A 13650-nucleotide genomic window follows, 5' to 3' on the forward strand; every position below is an offset into this window, starting at 1 on the left:
GTCATTTTACCTCACACTATTCCTGTTAAATCATGAAGCTAAAATAAATACAGATATTTCAGAAACAAGTGAGTTACTGGTTGCAAGTCACATTGCAGAGCTGTTCTGTTTGTTGCTCTATTGGTTTCAGCACAGTTCTGGGGGCAGGTAAAGGCTTGGTTGTAATCCCTGAGTGTAATCCCCCCAAAACTGGGGACTGAATGTTGGTATGAAAATGTGATTTTACACCTGGGAGGCACCAGATGGGTGGCACTGAGGATTTTAGTTTGTCTTTGGATTCTAGAGTCCAGAAGAAATGAAATGACAAGGACATGCTTTCCCTGGAGGTTTCTCAGGACCAGAAGGATGCAGGCCTGAATTGCTTGAAGGAGGGATGTCTATCTTTTTTTTTTTTTTTTTTTTTTTTGAGATGGAGTCTCACTTTGTTGCCCAGGCTGGAGTGCAGTGGTGCGATCTTGGCTCACTGCAGCCTCTGCCTCCCAGATTCAAGTGCTTCTCCTGCCTTAGCCTCCTGACTAGCTGGAATTATAGGCCCACCACCATGCCCAGATAATTTTTTTGTATTTTTAGTAGAGACCGGGGTTTTGCCATGTTGGCCAGGCTGGTCTTGAACTCCTGAACTCAAGTGATCCACCTGCCTCGGCCTCCCAAAATGCTGGGATTGCAGGTGTGAGCCACTGCACCTAGCCAGATGTCTGTCTATTAAGAGCAGTTTTGAATACTGCTTTGATTCTTAGAATTCTACATGCTGGGCCGGGTGTGGTGGCTCATGCCTGTAATCCCAGCACTTTGGGAGGCCGAGGCGGGCAGATCACCTGAGGTCGGTAGTTCGAGACCAGCCTGACCAACATGGAGAAACCCCGTCTCTACTAAAAATACAAAATTATCCAACTGTGGTGGTGCATGCCTGTAATCCCAGTTACTCAAGAGGCTGAGGCAGGAGAATCACTTGAACCCAGAGGTGGAGGTTGTGGTGAGCTGAGATCGCGCCATTGCACTTCAGCCTGGGCAACAAGAGCGAAACTCCGTCTCAAAAAAAAAAAAAAAAAAAAAAAGAATTCTACGTGCTTTACTACTTCACTGCAAGTATTTGGAACAAGGCTCATTTTTATTATATAAGGAATTTTCCAAGCAGATTTAGGAATCCTCCAAGTGTGGTCACCTCTCTTGTGAGTATGACCTGTGGCTCCTGTGTTTATATCTACCTCCACCACCCTCTTGATCACGGGAGAGGTCTCCATAAAATTACTCAAGGCCCACATTTCTGTGAGCTCTGAGACAGTGGCATCATCTCTGTGAATAAGAACACATTCACGTCCCTGGCTTCCTCCCAAATGCCCCTCGATTCTTGCCAGAAGGAACTGGAAACAAATGAGGCTCCATCTTCCAGAAAATTGTCTTATTTTTATCACTCAGAATGCTAATCCCTTGAGGAGGTAAGGCCAGAGGTCCTGCAGTGGGAGAGGCCTGGGACAGGGACAGTGGGAGAGGGTGGAGCTTGATTTCTAGTCTTGGCTCTGCCACTCACATCCCTGCCAGGAACCCACTTGCTGCTGAACCCCAGTGCTGGACTCACAGAAGATGCTCAATAACTATTTGTTAGGAAAAACAAATGTATTTTCCACGTGACTTCAGCCAAACACTCGACCTCCCTAGACTTCTGTTTCCTTCTTTGCAAAATGAAGTCACAAGCTAGAATGAGCTTTGTTTTTCCTCTCTGCTTGAGTATTCTTTGATTTGAGAAAGAACTTTCTAAATTTAACTATTATCACTTCTATGTCAGCATGTTCTGGATAGGGATAAATTCCAAGGGAACAGTTTTAAAAATTTATCTTCCCAGAGAAATAAAATTTTGTTTTTCTTCTTAGGGTAACACTTAGGAGCTGGAGGTTGGGTAGGGAAGAGCAGCAGAATCTGAGAGATTAGTCATCGACCCAGAATTAGTGTCTATAGACGACTGCTTGTCACAGCCTCAGGTAACTTTTGTGACATCAGGAATATTTTGGTAAGGAGGACAGGAAAATTCTCTATTAAAAAAAATCTCGGCTGGAGGGGCAGTGGCTCACACCAGTAATCCCAGCATTTTGGAAGGCCGAGGCCGGTGGATCATCTGAGGTCAGGAGTTCGAGACCAGCCTGGTCAACATGGTGAAACCCCATCTCTACTAAAAATACAAAATTAGCTGGGTGTGGTGGCACGCGCCTGTAATCCCAGCTACTTGGGAGGCTAAGGCAGGAGAATCACTTGAACCCAGGAGGCGGAGGTTGCAGTGAGCTGAGATTGTGCCATTGCACTCCAGCCTGGGCGACAGAGCAAGACTCCGTCTCAAAAAAAAAAAAAAGAAAATCTTTTTGCAAAAGAGAACGATCAATAATCAAACTATTGCCTTTCCCAACAAGGATAATATACGCTTGTGTGCATTTCAAAGACCTCCATGGCTTTTACAGTATACTAAATATATCAATTATACAAGGTTTTGACCAATCTGTACTTAAAGAGCAAAGCAAAACAAAACAAAACAAGCAGCAAGAAAGGAAGTCTGGGATAGGCAAAGTTTTCCTTCTGTGATAAGTCGATTGTTCTGTGGAGTGTTGGGGTGGTGGGTAACTCACCAGGACAGCTGCCTTCTAACAGAACAATGAGACAGCCTGTTTTGGTCCTGTTTTACAGCTGGGCCATTTCCGGTATAGGCAGGTTCAGTATAAAATGAAAGTATAACTGTAGTATTGTTTAAAATGATGTTATTTTCCCTCCTGGCGAAGGGTGTGTACTTCTTATTACCAAATCCTAAGAAAGACAAAAACAAGCTAGAAATATAGACACCTGAGCACCTGATGTGAGTATTATCCTTTTCTCCTTAATTATCAAGTGGCTTTGATATTGAAAAGCTATAGAATGAGACAGAATTTTGTTGGACAGACTCAAGGCACTTGGTACTGACCCCTCACAATAGCACTTCTTTGTCTTAGCAATAGCAACAGTTCAGAAAAGCCTAAAAATGTTAGATCTGCATATGTAAATACACAGAGTGTATCCACTTTAAAAATCACATCTTATCTGAGATACTTCTGATGACATCATTGGTGGACGTACATCCCATACACTGGGGCTTCCTTTTCCTTCCATCTAAGCAGGAGCTCCATGTTCATCACTTCATTTTCATCTGAATGCACAAGATAATGCTTTTTGGGGCTAGGCATGGTGGCTTATGCCTATAGTCCAAGTACTTTGGGAGGTTGAGGCAGGTGGATCACCTGAGGTCAAGAGTTCAAGACCAGACTGGCCAACATCAGGATGAAACCCCATCTCTACTAAAAATACAAAAAAAAAAAAAAAAGAAAAGAAAAAAGAAAAAGAAAGAAAGAAAGAAAAATTAGCTGGGTGTGGTGGCAGACACCTGTAATCCCAGCTACTTGGGAGGCTGAGGTAGGAGAATCGCTTGAACCCGGGAGGCAGAGGTTGCACTAAGCTGAGATCGTGCCATTGCGCTTGAGTCTGGGTAACAAGAGTGAAACTCCATCTCAAAAATAAATAAATAAATAAATAAATAAATAAATAAATAAAGCAAGCTTTTTTTTTTGGTTTAAAGTTGATGTTTCAGGGCAAAAGAGAGTGGGAGGTAGAAGGGAGATGTCAGTCTATGAAATAAAAAAAAGTAACAAACAACAACAATAATGAATCTGAAAACTCAGGTGGGCCTGTATAGCCTCAAGGGTCTTACTTATAGCTGATAAAGCCCATCATTTTATGAAAAGTTACGTAATTATATAAGATATATTAAACTGGGAGGTACAAATAATAAAGAATTTAGAGGTAGGAGTGCATTCTGAGAGCTGTTGTCAGAGGCATTCAGTTAGGCCGGGGGTGGGAATACCTGCATATGTATAAGGCAGGAATAAAAGCCAGCTGGAGACTGCAAAGGAACAGAGCAAATTGGGTTAAACTATTCAAGAGAATTTGAGGATGAAGTTTCTTCTATTAATTCTGGTCCTTCAAGCTGCTGCCTTCTGAGCTATTCCTGTGGCTAACAGTACAAGTCCAGAAGCCAATGATGTGTTTGCACAAAAGTACATGGGCATCTTTTTCCGTCTCCTGAAGGAAAGAATTCCAATGATCACAATGAGTGCCAACAGAGACTTCAAGGCACACAAAATCCAGGAAATATAGCAGTTCTTGGGGTCAAATGTGACTGGGCAATTGGATGCATCTCCTCTGGCAATAATGCATGCACCCTGATGAGCAGTACTTAATGTTCATCAGGTTCACACAGTGATGGGGAAACCAGTATGGATGAAATGTCATATCGCCCACACAATCAAGAATTACACTACCGACATGGTGTAGAAAGATTTTGACTATGCCATCCAGAAGACTTTCATGTATGGAGTAATATGACACCTGCCACCCCCGAAATTCAAACAGATTGACCCAGGTGAAGCTGACATTAAGGCATATATATACGTATATAGGATGGAGTCTCACTCCGTCGCCCAGGCTGAAGTGCAGTGGCATGATCTTGGCTCGCTACAATCACCACCTCCCGGGTTCAAGTGATTCTCCTGTCTCAGCCTCCTGAGTAGCTGGGATCACAGGTACCCACCACCATGCCTGCCTAATTTTTTGTATTTTTAGTAGAGACAGAATTTCACCATGTTGGCCAGCCTGGTCTTGAACTCCTGACCTCAGGCGATCTGCCTACCTCAGCCTCCCAAACTGCTGGGACTACAGGTGTGAGCCACTGCACCCAGGCACATTAAGATATATTTGCACAAGGAGCTCATGAAGACAGGAATCCTTTTGATGGCAGAGGTGGAACCTATAGCCTGTGCTTACAGTCTGGGAGCTGGTGTTGATGGATACTTGCATTTTAAGGAAGCTAAAATCTGAATTCAACACTTTGAAGGCATAAACTTGCTTCTTGATGCTGTTCATAGGGCCATTCCTTGGGTCTTGGCCACTCCAAAGATCCAAAAGCTATTTTTTCTCTCTCTACAGTTATGTTGATCCAACCAGATTTTGCCTCTCTACTGATGACATCTATGACATTCAGTTTCTCTGTGGAAGCCCATAAAAGCATCAACCCCTGTCACACCCTTACACTCTAAAACCTGCTACCTGTGACTCCAAGTTAAGCTTTGATGCTGTCACTACAATTGAAGGAAAAATCTTTTTCTTTAAAGACAGGTTTTTTTGGTGGAAGCTTCCTGAACTATCAAAGAGCAGTGTTAGTTTAATTTCTTCCTTACGGCTGATCTTGTCATCTGGCATTCAAGCTGCTTATAAAATTGGATCCAGGAGTCAAATTCTTCTTTTTAAAGATGAAAGTACTCGTTAATCAGTCGTTTAAAACCAGATGATCACAAGAGGATATATTCTCTGAGCTTCCCTGTCTCTGTGAAAAGACGTGATGGTGCCATTTTTAATTCACTTAACTACAAGACCTACTTCTTTGTGCATAAACAATATTGGAGGTGAGATGAGAAAAGGCCATTCATGAACCCTGATTATCCTGTACTAGTTACCAAGAAATTTCTGGGAATTAGACCCCAAATTGATGCAGTCTTCTACTCTAAAGAATACTACTGTGTCTTCTAAGGTTGTAATCAAGTTGAATATGACATACTAACCAATTGTGTCACCAAAAGGCTGGAAAGAGTTAACAAGTTCCGATGGGGTACATGGATTCACTTCAGTTTGTCAAGTATTTATGGCATATATTCTTTGCACCCAACAGCCATTGTATAGTGATGTGTCTTTAAATAAAGAAGTAAAATTTATATGGAGACCATAGATTAGTGATTAAGAAAGATGTAAACTAAATTTTTCACAAACCTTTCCGATTTTGAAAACACCCAGGGTAGAGTCTTTTCATTTTCAACTTTTACTTGGCTCTTGGGTAAAGTTTAAAACAAAAAACTCTCAAACACCAAGAGAATCTCTTTTGAAGAATGCTTAATAAATTGATTTCTAAAATCCTTGGGTTGAGAAATTATAATTACCTTCTCTGGGCCTGCCTAAAACTAAGAAACGAATAGTTTTGATCACCGTTAAATTTTTCAGCAAAAGGTACTGTAACTTTACTCTTTTTTTTTTCTTTTTTAGACCGAGTTTTGCTCTTGTCACCCAGGCTAAAGTGCAATGGTGCAATCTCCGCTCACTGCAACCTCAGCCTCCTGGGTTCAAATGATTCTCTTGCCTCAGCCTCCCGAGTAGCTGAGATTACAGGCGTGTGCTACCATGCCCGGTTAATTTTTGTATTTTTAGTGGAGAAAAGGTTTCACCATGTTATCCAGCCTCCCACTGACCTCAGCCTCCCACTGACCAGATTTGGCCTTTGCTGGTGAACGACTCTCAGTGGTCCTCCAGGACCAGTCTCACCTGTGACACAGTGGCAGTAAGTACTTGTGGGTGGCATAGGACTTAGACAACTGTGGGGGTTAGAGGAGGATCACTCCTGACCTCAGGTGATCTGCCTGCCTCAGCCTCCCAAAGTGCTGGGATTACAGGCATGAGCCACCATTCCTGGCCTAATTTTACTCTTAATTAAAATAGAATATACTCTAGAACTTAAAGAAAAATGATGATTATGTAAGTAAACTATGTAAATAGTGATAATATCATTTCATTGTTTCAGGGTTAACTTTCTTTATATTACATATATATGTAATATTTATATGTACATATATTAAAACTTCAAAAGGAAAAAGACCAACTTGAGTAGCAAACATCCCCTTCTTGACTTTGACCTTTTTTTTTTTTTTTTTTTTTTGAGATGGAATTTTGCCTTGTTGAGCAGGCTGGAGTGCAATGATGTGATCATGGCTCACCACAACCTCCGCCCCCACCCCGGGTTCAAGTGATTCTCCTGCTTCAGCCTCCCAAGTAGCTGGGACTACAGGCATGTGCCACCATGCCCAGCTATTTTTGTATTTTTAGTAGAGATGGGGTTTCTCCATGTTGGTCAGGCTGGTCTCGAACTTCCGACCTCAGGTGATCCGCCCACCTTGGTCTCCCAAAGTGCTGGGATTACAGGTGTGAGCCACCGTGCCCAGCCCAACTTTGGCCTATTTAAATTCCTGGTCTTCATTTCTTTTTTCTTTTTTTTTTTGAGACAGAGTCTCACTTTGTCACCTAGATTGGATGCAGTGGTGGAATCATAGCTCATTGTAGCCTCAAACCCCTGGGCTCATGCAATCCTTTTGCCTCAGCTTCCTGAGTAGCTGATACTATAGGCATAAACCTCCACACCTGGCTAATTTCTAAATTTTTTGTGGAGACAGGGTCTTGCTCTGTCACTCAGGCTGGAGTACAGTGGTCTGATCATAGTTCATTGCAGCCTTGAACACCTGGGCTGAAGCAATCCTCCCGCCTCAGCTTCCCAGAATGCTGAGATTATAGGCATGAGCCCCCACACCTGGCCTCTGGTCTCCATTTCTGTGTTTACCTCTAGGCCTGTTGTAGCCTCAGCCTCCCACTGACCAGATTTGGCCTTTGCTGGTGAACAACTCCCAGTGATCCTCCAGGACAAGTCTCACCTGTGACACAGTGGCAGAAGTACTTGTGGGTGGCATAGGACTTAGACCACTGTGAGGGTTAGAGGAGGGTCTTTCCTGCAGGAGGTATGATCTGAGGAAGGATGCAGAATGGAAAATGTGGAGGGCACTTAGGGGCCCTGTGTTACCACTTTGCCTGGAACAGATGGTTTGCATTGGGCAGTGGTTTTTTTTTTTGTTGTTGTTGTTTAGTTTTGTTTTGAGATAGAGTCTTACTCTGTCCCCCAGGCTAGAGTACAGTGGCTAGGTCCTTGTCCTTCTGGGCTCAAGTGATCCCCCCACCTCAGCCACCCCAAGTAGCTGGGACTACAGGTGCATGCCAACATGCCTGGCTAATTTTTAAATTTTTTTTGTAGGGAAGGCACTTCACTATGTTGCCTAGGCTGGTCTTGAACTCCTGCACTCAAGTGATTCTTCTGGCTTGATCTCCCAAAGTACCGGGATTACAGGTATGAGCCACTGTGCGTGGCCTGTAGTGGGGAGCACTGAAGTAAGGCTGGAAAGAGAGCTCAGGCTCCTACAGAATGGAGAGCTTCTAATGTCAGGCCAAGGGACTGTACACAAAGCCTTGAAGACCCAAAGATACTAAAGAACTGAGCCTCAACCTCTAGGGGAAGGAAGAAAGCATCAACCAAGGACATCAATGTCCCCTTCCTAGCTCCTTGATCTTTCTATACAATTTTAAAGTCTGGCTCTCCTATAGATTGAAGGTTGTGTGAACCTCCCAAATTTACATGTGAAACTCTAACTGTAAGGTAAGGATATCAGGAGGTGACGCCTTTGTGGGTGATGAGGTCATGAGGGTGAAGCCCTTGTGAATGGGATTAGTACCCTCATAAAAGAGACCCAAGGGAGATCATTGACTCCTTCTGCCATGTGAGCACACAGCAAGAAGGCCATCTACAAACTGGGAAATGCACCCTCACCAGACACCAAGTCTGCCAGCCCTTTGATCTCGAACTTCCCAGCCCAGGATGATGAGGAACATATTTCTGTTGTTTATAAACCACCCCGTTTATGGTAGTTTGTCATAGGAGGCTGAGCAGACTAAGACAGGTTATTTAGGAAGGAAAGGAGCAACAGTCTGGTGCTTTAACTCGGTTTTTTTTTTTTTTTTTTTAGATGGAGTTTTGCTCTTGTTGCCCAGGCCAGAGTACAGTGGCGTGATCTCAGCTCACTGCAACCTCTGCCTCCCAGGTTCAAGGGATTCTCCTAACTCAGCCTCCCAAGTAGCTGGGATTACAGGCACATGCCACCATGCCCAGCTAATTTTTGTACTTTTAGTAGAGATGGGGTCTCACCATGTTGGCCAGGATGGTCTCGATCTCCTGACCTCGTGACCAGTCCACCTTGGCTTCCCAAAGTACTGGGATTATAGACGTGAACCACTGCACCTGGCCTAACTCAGTTTTTTTGATGCAAAGAGCAAATCTACATAAAACTTATTATAGAAGTGTATATAATCAAAGACTCTTAGGGTGGAAAAGAACCTTGAAGTTCTTTGTACTCTGTGCCCTCATCCATGACTTAAGAACCTTCTGCAGCACTCTATACTGGGGCATTGAGCCACTGCTTGAATACTTCCAGTGTTGGGCAGCTCTCTGCCTCTAGGAGCAAGCTGACCTTCATCCATTTTTTCTAGTTCAGCGTTCTTGGCATTACACAGAGTGCCTGTAATCCCTTTCCCACAAACTGCCAGCTCCCTCTGGTTTTCTTTTTTAACTTTTTTCAGAGACAGGGTCTCCCTATGTTGCCCAGGCTGGTCTCAAACTCCTGGACTCAAGGGATCCTCCTGTCTCAGCCTCCCAAAGTGCTGGGATTACAGACGTGAGCCACTGTGCCTGGTCTCCACCTACGACCCCCCTTGCCCCCGCCCCCGGTTTTCTCTCCTCTTTTATTGGCTCTATTTTCCAGGGTCCTTGCAACATTTCTCACGTGACATGATTTTGAGTCTCCTTCCATTCCCACCTCTGACCTTGTACTGGCTTTCTTTATAACGAATAATGTTTTCTGGGTAAGGACTGGAAAAAGCAGTTATGTAGGGTTTTCAGAAATAACAGCTTTATGAGACGTACCATGCATATCATAAAATTCAGCCACTGGAAGGTGAGTTTCAAACACTTCCATCCCCCTCAATGCTCCTTTGTGCCTCTGTGTAGTCAGTTCCCATTCCCCACCCTTCCCCCAAGCTCTAGACAACTGCTGGTCTGCTTTTTGTTTCTATAGTTTTTTTTTTTTTCTTTAGGGTTGCTTTTTATATAATTGTTTTTTCCTATCAGCTTTCTGGGAGCCCACAGAAGCAGCTTTGTATTGTAGAATATTCCTTTAAGAGGGTCTTTTTTGAGATATTTGCCTATAGATGCAGACAGGGTTAATAAAAATGTATGAATGATGGCTCCATAATGGGTTATTATATAATTTACCTTCCTAATAGCTAAAGAATCATCCTAATGGCACAACCAGAGGCTCTCCCAAAGTATCCCCCAGGGCCACTGTCCAAATATAGAGTACTGAATGGACTATTGATCCAACCTAGCATGGCACTTGCTTGGATTTTGATGGCTTGCCCTGGGTCACGAGCAGCCCAGCCCCAGGAACCCTCTGCTCTGCTCTCCTAGGAGGAGTCTCCCAGTCTCTCCAAGCTCAATCCTGCCTTTGTCTGCATCCTCCTCCCTTCAGAGACCATCTTTTCCTCCTCCCCTAAACTGAGTCCCACCCACTCTTTTAGATCTAGACTGGATCTTTCAGATGCCTTCACTGGAAAAGCTCTCTATGCTCAAATACCACATATTTCAGTCTCATGCAGCACCATATATGACCATCAAGGGCTTGAGAGTAGGGACCTTGCCATTAAACCCCCACAACACCCCCACAAGGCTTTGGATGAATGGGCTGTCCTGACTCCTGACCCATGATTTTTCTCTCCTTTGAGCCCCTATAGGTCTTTGACCATCTCTTATTTCTCTTATTTTCTGCCTTATTTCATAGTCCTTTGAATACCTCATCATGTTGTGGGTATCTTGTGGGCAGTGGATTACTCATCAAGTCCTCCTTTGGGGCCTGACATGGTGCCTTGCACATAATAATAGCAATAAAATAACAGCTACTAACATTTGCATATCACTTCGTAGTTTCTAAAGTGCTTTCACATGCATTTGCCATTTGACTTCACAGCAATCCTGTGATAAAAGGATGATTATAAAACTTTTCTTTTTTTTCTTTTTTTGCGACAGAGTCTCACTTTGCTGCCCAGGCTGGAGTGCAGTGTTGCGATCTGGGCTCACTGCAACCTCTGCCTCCTGGGTTCAAGTGATTTTCCTGCCTCAGCCTTCTGTAGCTGGGATTACAGGGACATGCCATCACACCCAGCTAATTTTGTATTTTTAGTAGAGATGGGGTTTCACCATGTTGGCCAGGCTGGTCTTGAACTCCTGACCTCAGGGGATCTGCCTGCTGCGGCCTTCCAAAATCCTGGGATTGCAGGCTTGATCCACTGTGCCTGGCCTATTATACTTTTTTTTTTTTTTTTTTTACAGACAAGAAGTGTCTGCCCACTAAGATATTCTGATGCAAAATGCCAGTACTCTGCTCCTCCATTCTACAGATCAACAAATCTTTGTATCAGCCAGGTGCAGGGAGCTCTTGCCTATAATCTCAGCACTTTGGGAGGCCAAGGCAGGCAGATCACTTGAGGTCAGGAGTTTGAGACCAACCTGGCCAACATGATGAAACCTCATCTCTACTAAACACACAACATGCATGGTGTTGCACGCCTGCTTTCCCAGCTACTCAGGAGGCTGAGGCAGGAGAATCGCTTGAACCTAGGAGGTGGAGGCTTCAGTGAGCTGATTGTCCCACTGCACTCCAACCTGGGTGACAGAGCAAAATTCTGCCTCAAAAAATAAAACTGTGTTGAATCGATGTGGTGTTACTTGGCCACCTGGCTGATATGGATGAGGTATGAGATGTAAGGAGCAGGACTGAATTATTTGTTGTAGCTGTTGTTGCTGCTTGTGTATTCATTATATATTCATCCATTTATTCTTTCAACAAACAAGCACTGAGGGCCAATTTTATGTCAAGCCTACACACTGGTTAAGCACTGGTAATGCACAAAAAAATGCAGGCACTGTTCTCAAATTGCTTACCATGTTGGGACACAGATGCACAAGCAAGCCAAGCATTGAAATAGAAAAATAAACAGACCGGGTGCGGTGGCTCATTCTTGTCATCTCAGGACTTTGCGAGGCCAAGGAGGGTGGATCACCTGAGGTCAGGAGTTTGAGACCAGCCTGGCCAACATGGTGAAACCCCATCTCTACTAAAAATACAAAAATTAGCCAGGTGTGGTGGTGCACGCCTGTAATGCCAGCTACTTGGGAAGCTGAGGCAGGAGAATTGCTTGAACCTGGGAGGTGGAGATTGCAGTAAGCCAAGATTGTGCCACTGCACTCCAGCCTGGGTGACAGGGCAAAATTCCGTCTCAAAAAAAAAAAAAAAAAAAATAAAAAAATAAATAAATAAATAAATAAATAAAAGTAAGTAAGTAAATAAATAAATAAAAGAAAACTAAATAGTGTGCTGTGTGAACTGGGAGGGGGCCTTGGAGTCAGCTGGGGAATGTCAGCGAGAGCTTCTCAGCAAAGGCATCTCCTGAACTGAGTCACGAAGGGCAGGTTGGTGAGAGAGAGACAGTGCCTGGCTTTTGAAAGACAGCCTTAGGTCAAGCATAGTGGTTCATGCCTGTCGTTCCAGCACTTTGGAAGCCTGAGGCAAGTGAATCACTTGCCAGGAATTCAAGACCAGCCTGAGCAACATGGCAAAACCCCATCTCTGCAAAAGAAATTTTTTTTAAATTGGCCGGGCATGGTGGTGCAAACTTGCAGTCCTAGCTGAGGTAGGAAGATCCCTTGAGCCAGGGGGGCCAAAGCCACAGTGAGCTGTGATTGTGCCAGTGCACTCCAGCCTAAGAGACAGAGTGAGACCCTGTTTCAAAAAAAAATAAAGACAGCCCTATACATTTCAGGAAGGAGGAGGGGTGGACAGTAAGGGTCAGATTGCACCAGGTCAAATAAAAGTTCTCGTAGAATAGCAGGTGGTGTAGCCAGTGGCTAAACGTATATCTGAATTTGTTTTTCACACACAAATTTATTTTCTTTAAATCATTTTAACTTAACACTGAGCATCTATCCAGCTCTACAGACAAGAAATTAGCCTCAATTGTCCTTGGCATGACCCCTTGCCCAGTTACTGCAAGGTTCTGGGATCCTCCACAGCCTCAACACGTTGGGGCGTGCCCGCATAGATCGTTTTTGCTAACACACAGAATCACATATCTATAGGCTCCTTCAGGCCCAGAAGTACAGAATTATCGGAAAAATGGTTAGAAAAATGAGCACAGGAGGCCAGGCGCAGTGGCTCACGCCTGTAATCCCAGCACTTTGGGAGTCCAAGGCGGGTGGATCATGAGGTCAGGAGTTCGAGACCAGCCTGGCCAACATAGTGAAACCCTGGTCTCTATAAAAACAACAACAACAACAAAAAACCAAACACACACACACACACACACAAAATTAGCCGGGCATGGTGGCCGGTGCCTGTAATCCCAGCTACTTGGGAGGCTGAGGCAGGAGAATCACTTGAACCCGGGAGGCGGAGGTTGCAATGAGCCGAGATTGCACCACTGCACTCTAGCCTGGGTGACAGAGCAAGGCTCTGTCTCAAAAAAAACAAACAAAAAAAAAAAAAAAGAAGGAAAAGAAAAATGAGCACAGAAGCCAAATCCCCCTAAATTGTGAGCCTCAGTTTCTTAATCTATGAAATGGAGAGAGGCCGGTGTGGTGGCTCGTGCATGTAATTCCAGCACTTCGGGATGCCAAGGCAGGAGGATTGCTTGAGGCTAGGAGTTTGAGACCCAATCTGGGCAACATAGCAAGACCTTGACTCTACAAAAAATTTTTAAAAATTAGCCAGTTGTGGTGGTGACTGTAATCCCAGCTGACTAGGAAGAATTGCCTGAACCCAGGAGTTTGAGGTTACAATGAGTTATGATCGCGCCACTGAACTCCAGTTCTCAGTGACAGAGTGAGACCCTGTC

The 13650-nt window shown here is 44.2% G+C and overlaps 1 long non-coding RNA gene across 2 annotated transcripts in view; it reads right to left on the reverse strand.

Annotated features, from left to right (window-relative positions):
- Positions 1-5057: 5057 nt before the first annotated feature.
- Positions 5058-13650, reverse strand: part of LOC105482033 (uncharacterized) — a 56228-nt gene continuing 47635 nt past the window's right edge. For both annotated transcript variants that reach the window (XR_987352.2, XR_011606555.1), the window contains exon 6: positions 5058-5392. This is a non-coding gene — a long non-coding RNA (uncharacterized lncRNA). The remainder of the gene's footprint in view (positions 5393-13650) is intronic.

This window comes from Macaca nemestrina, chromosome 8 (genome assembly GCF_043159975.1).
Source record: "Macaca nemestrina isolate mMacNem1 chromosome 8, mMacNem.hap1, whole genome shotgun sequence".
NCBI classification, from domain to species: domain Eukaryota; kingdom Metazoa; phylum Chordata; class Mammalia; order Primates; family Cercopithecidae; genus Macaca; species Macaca nemestrina.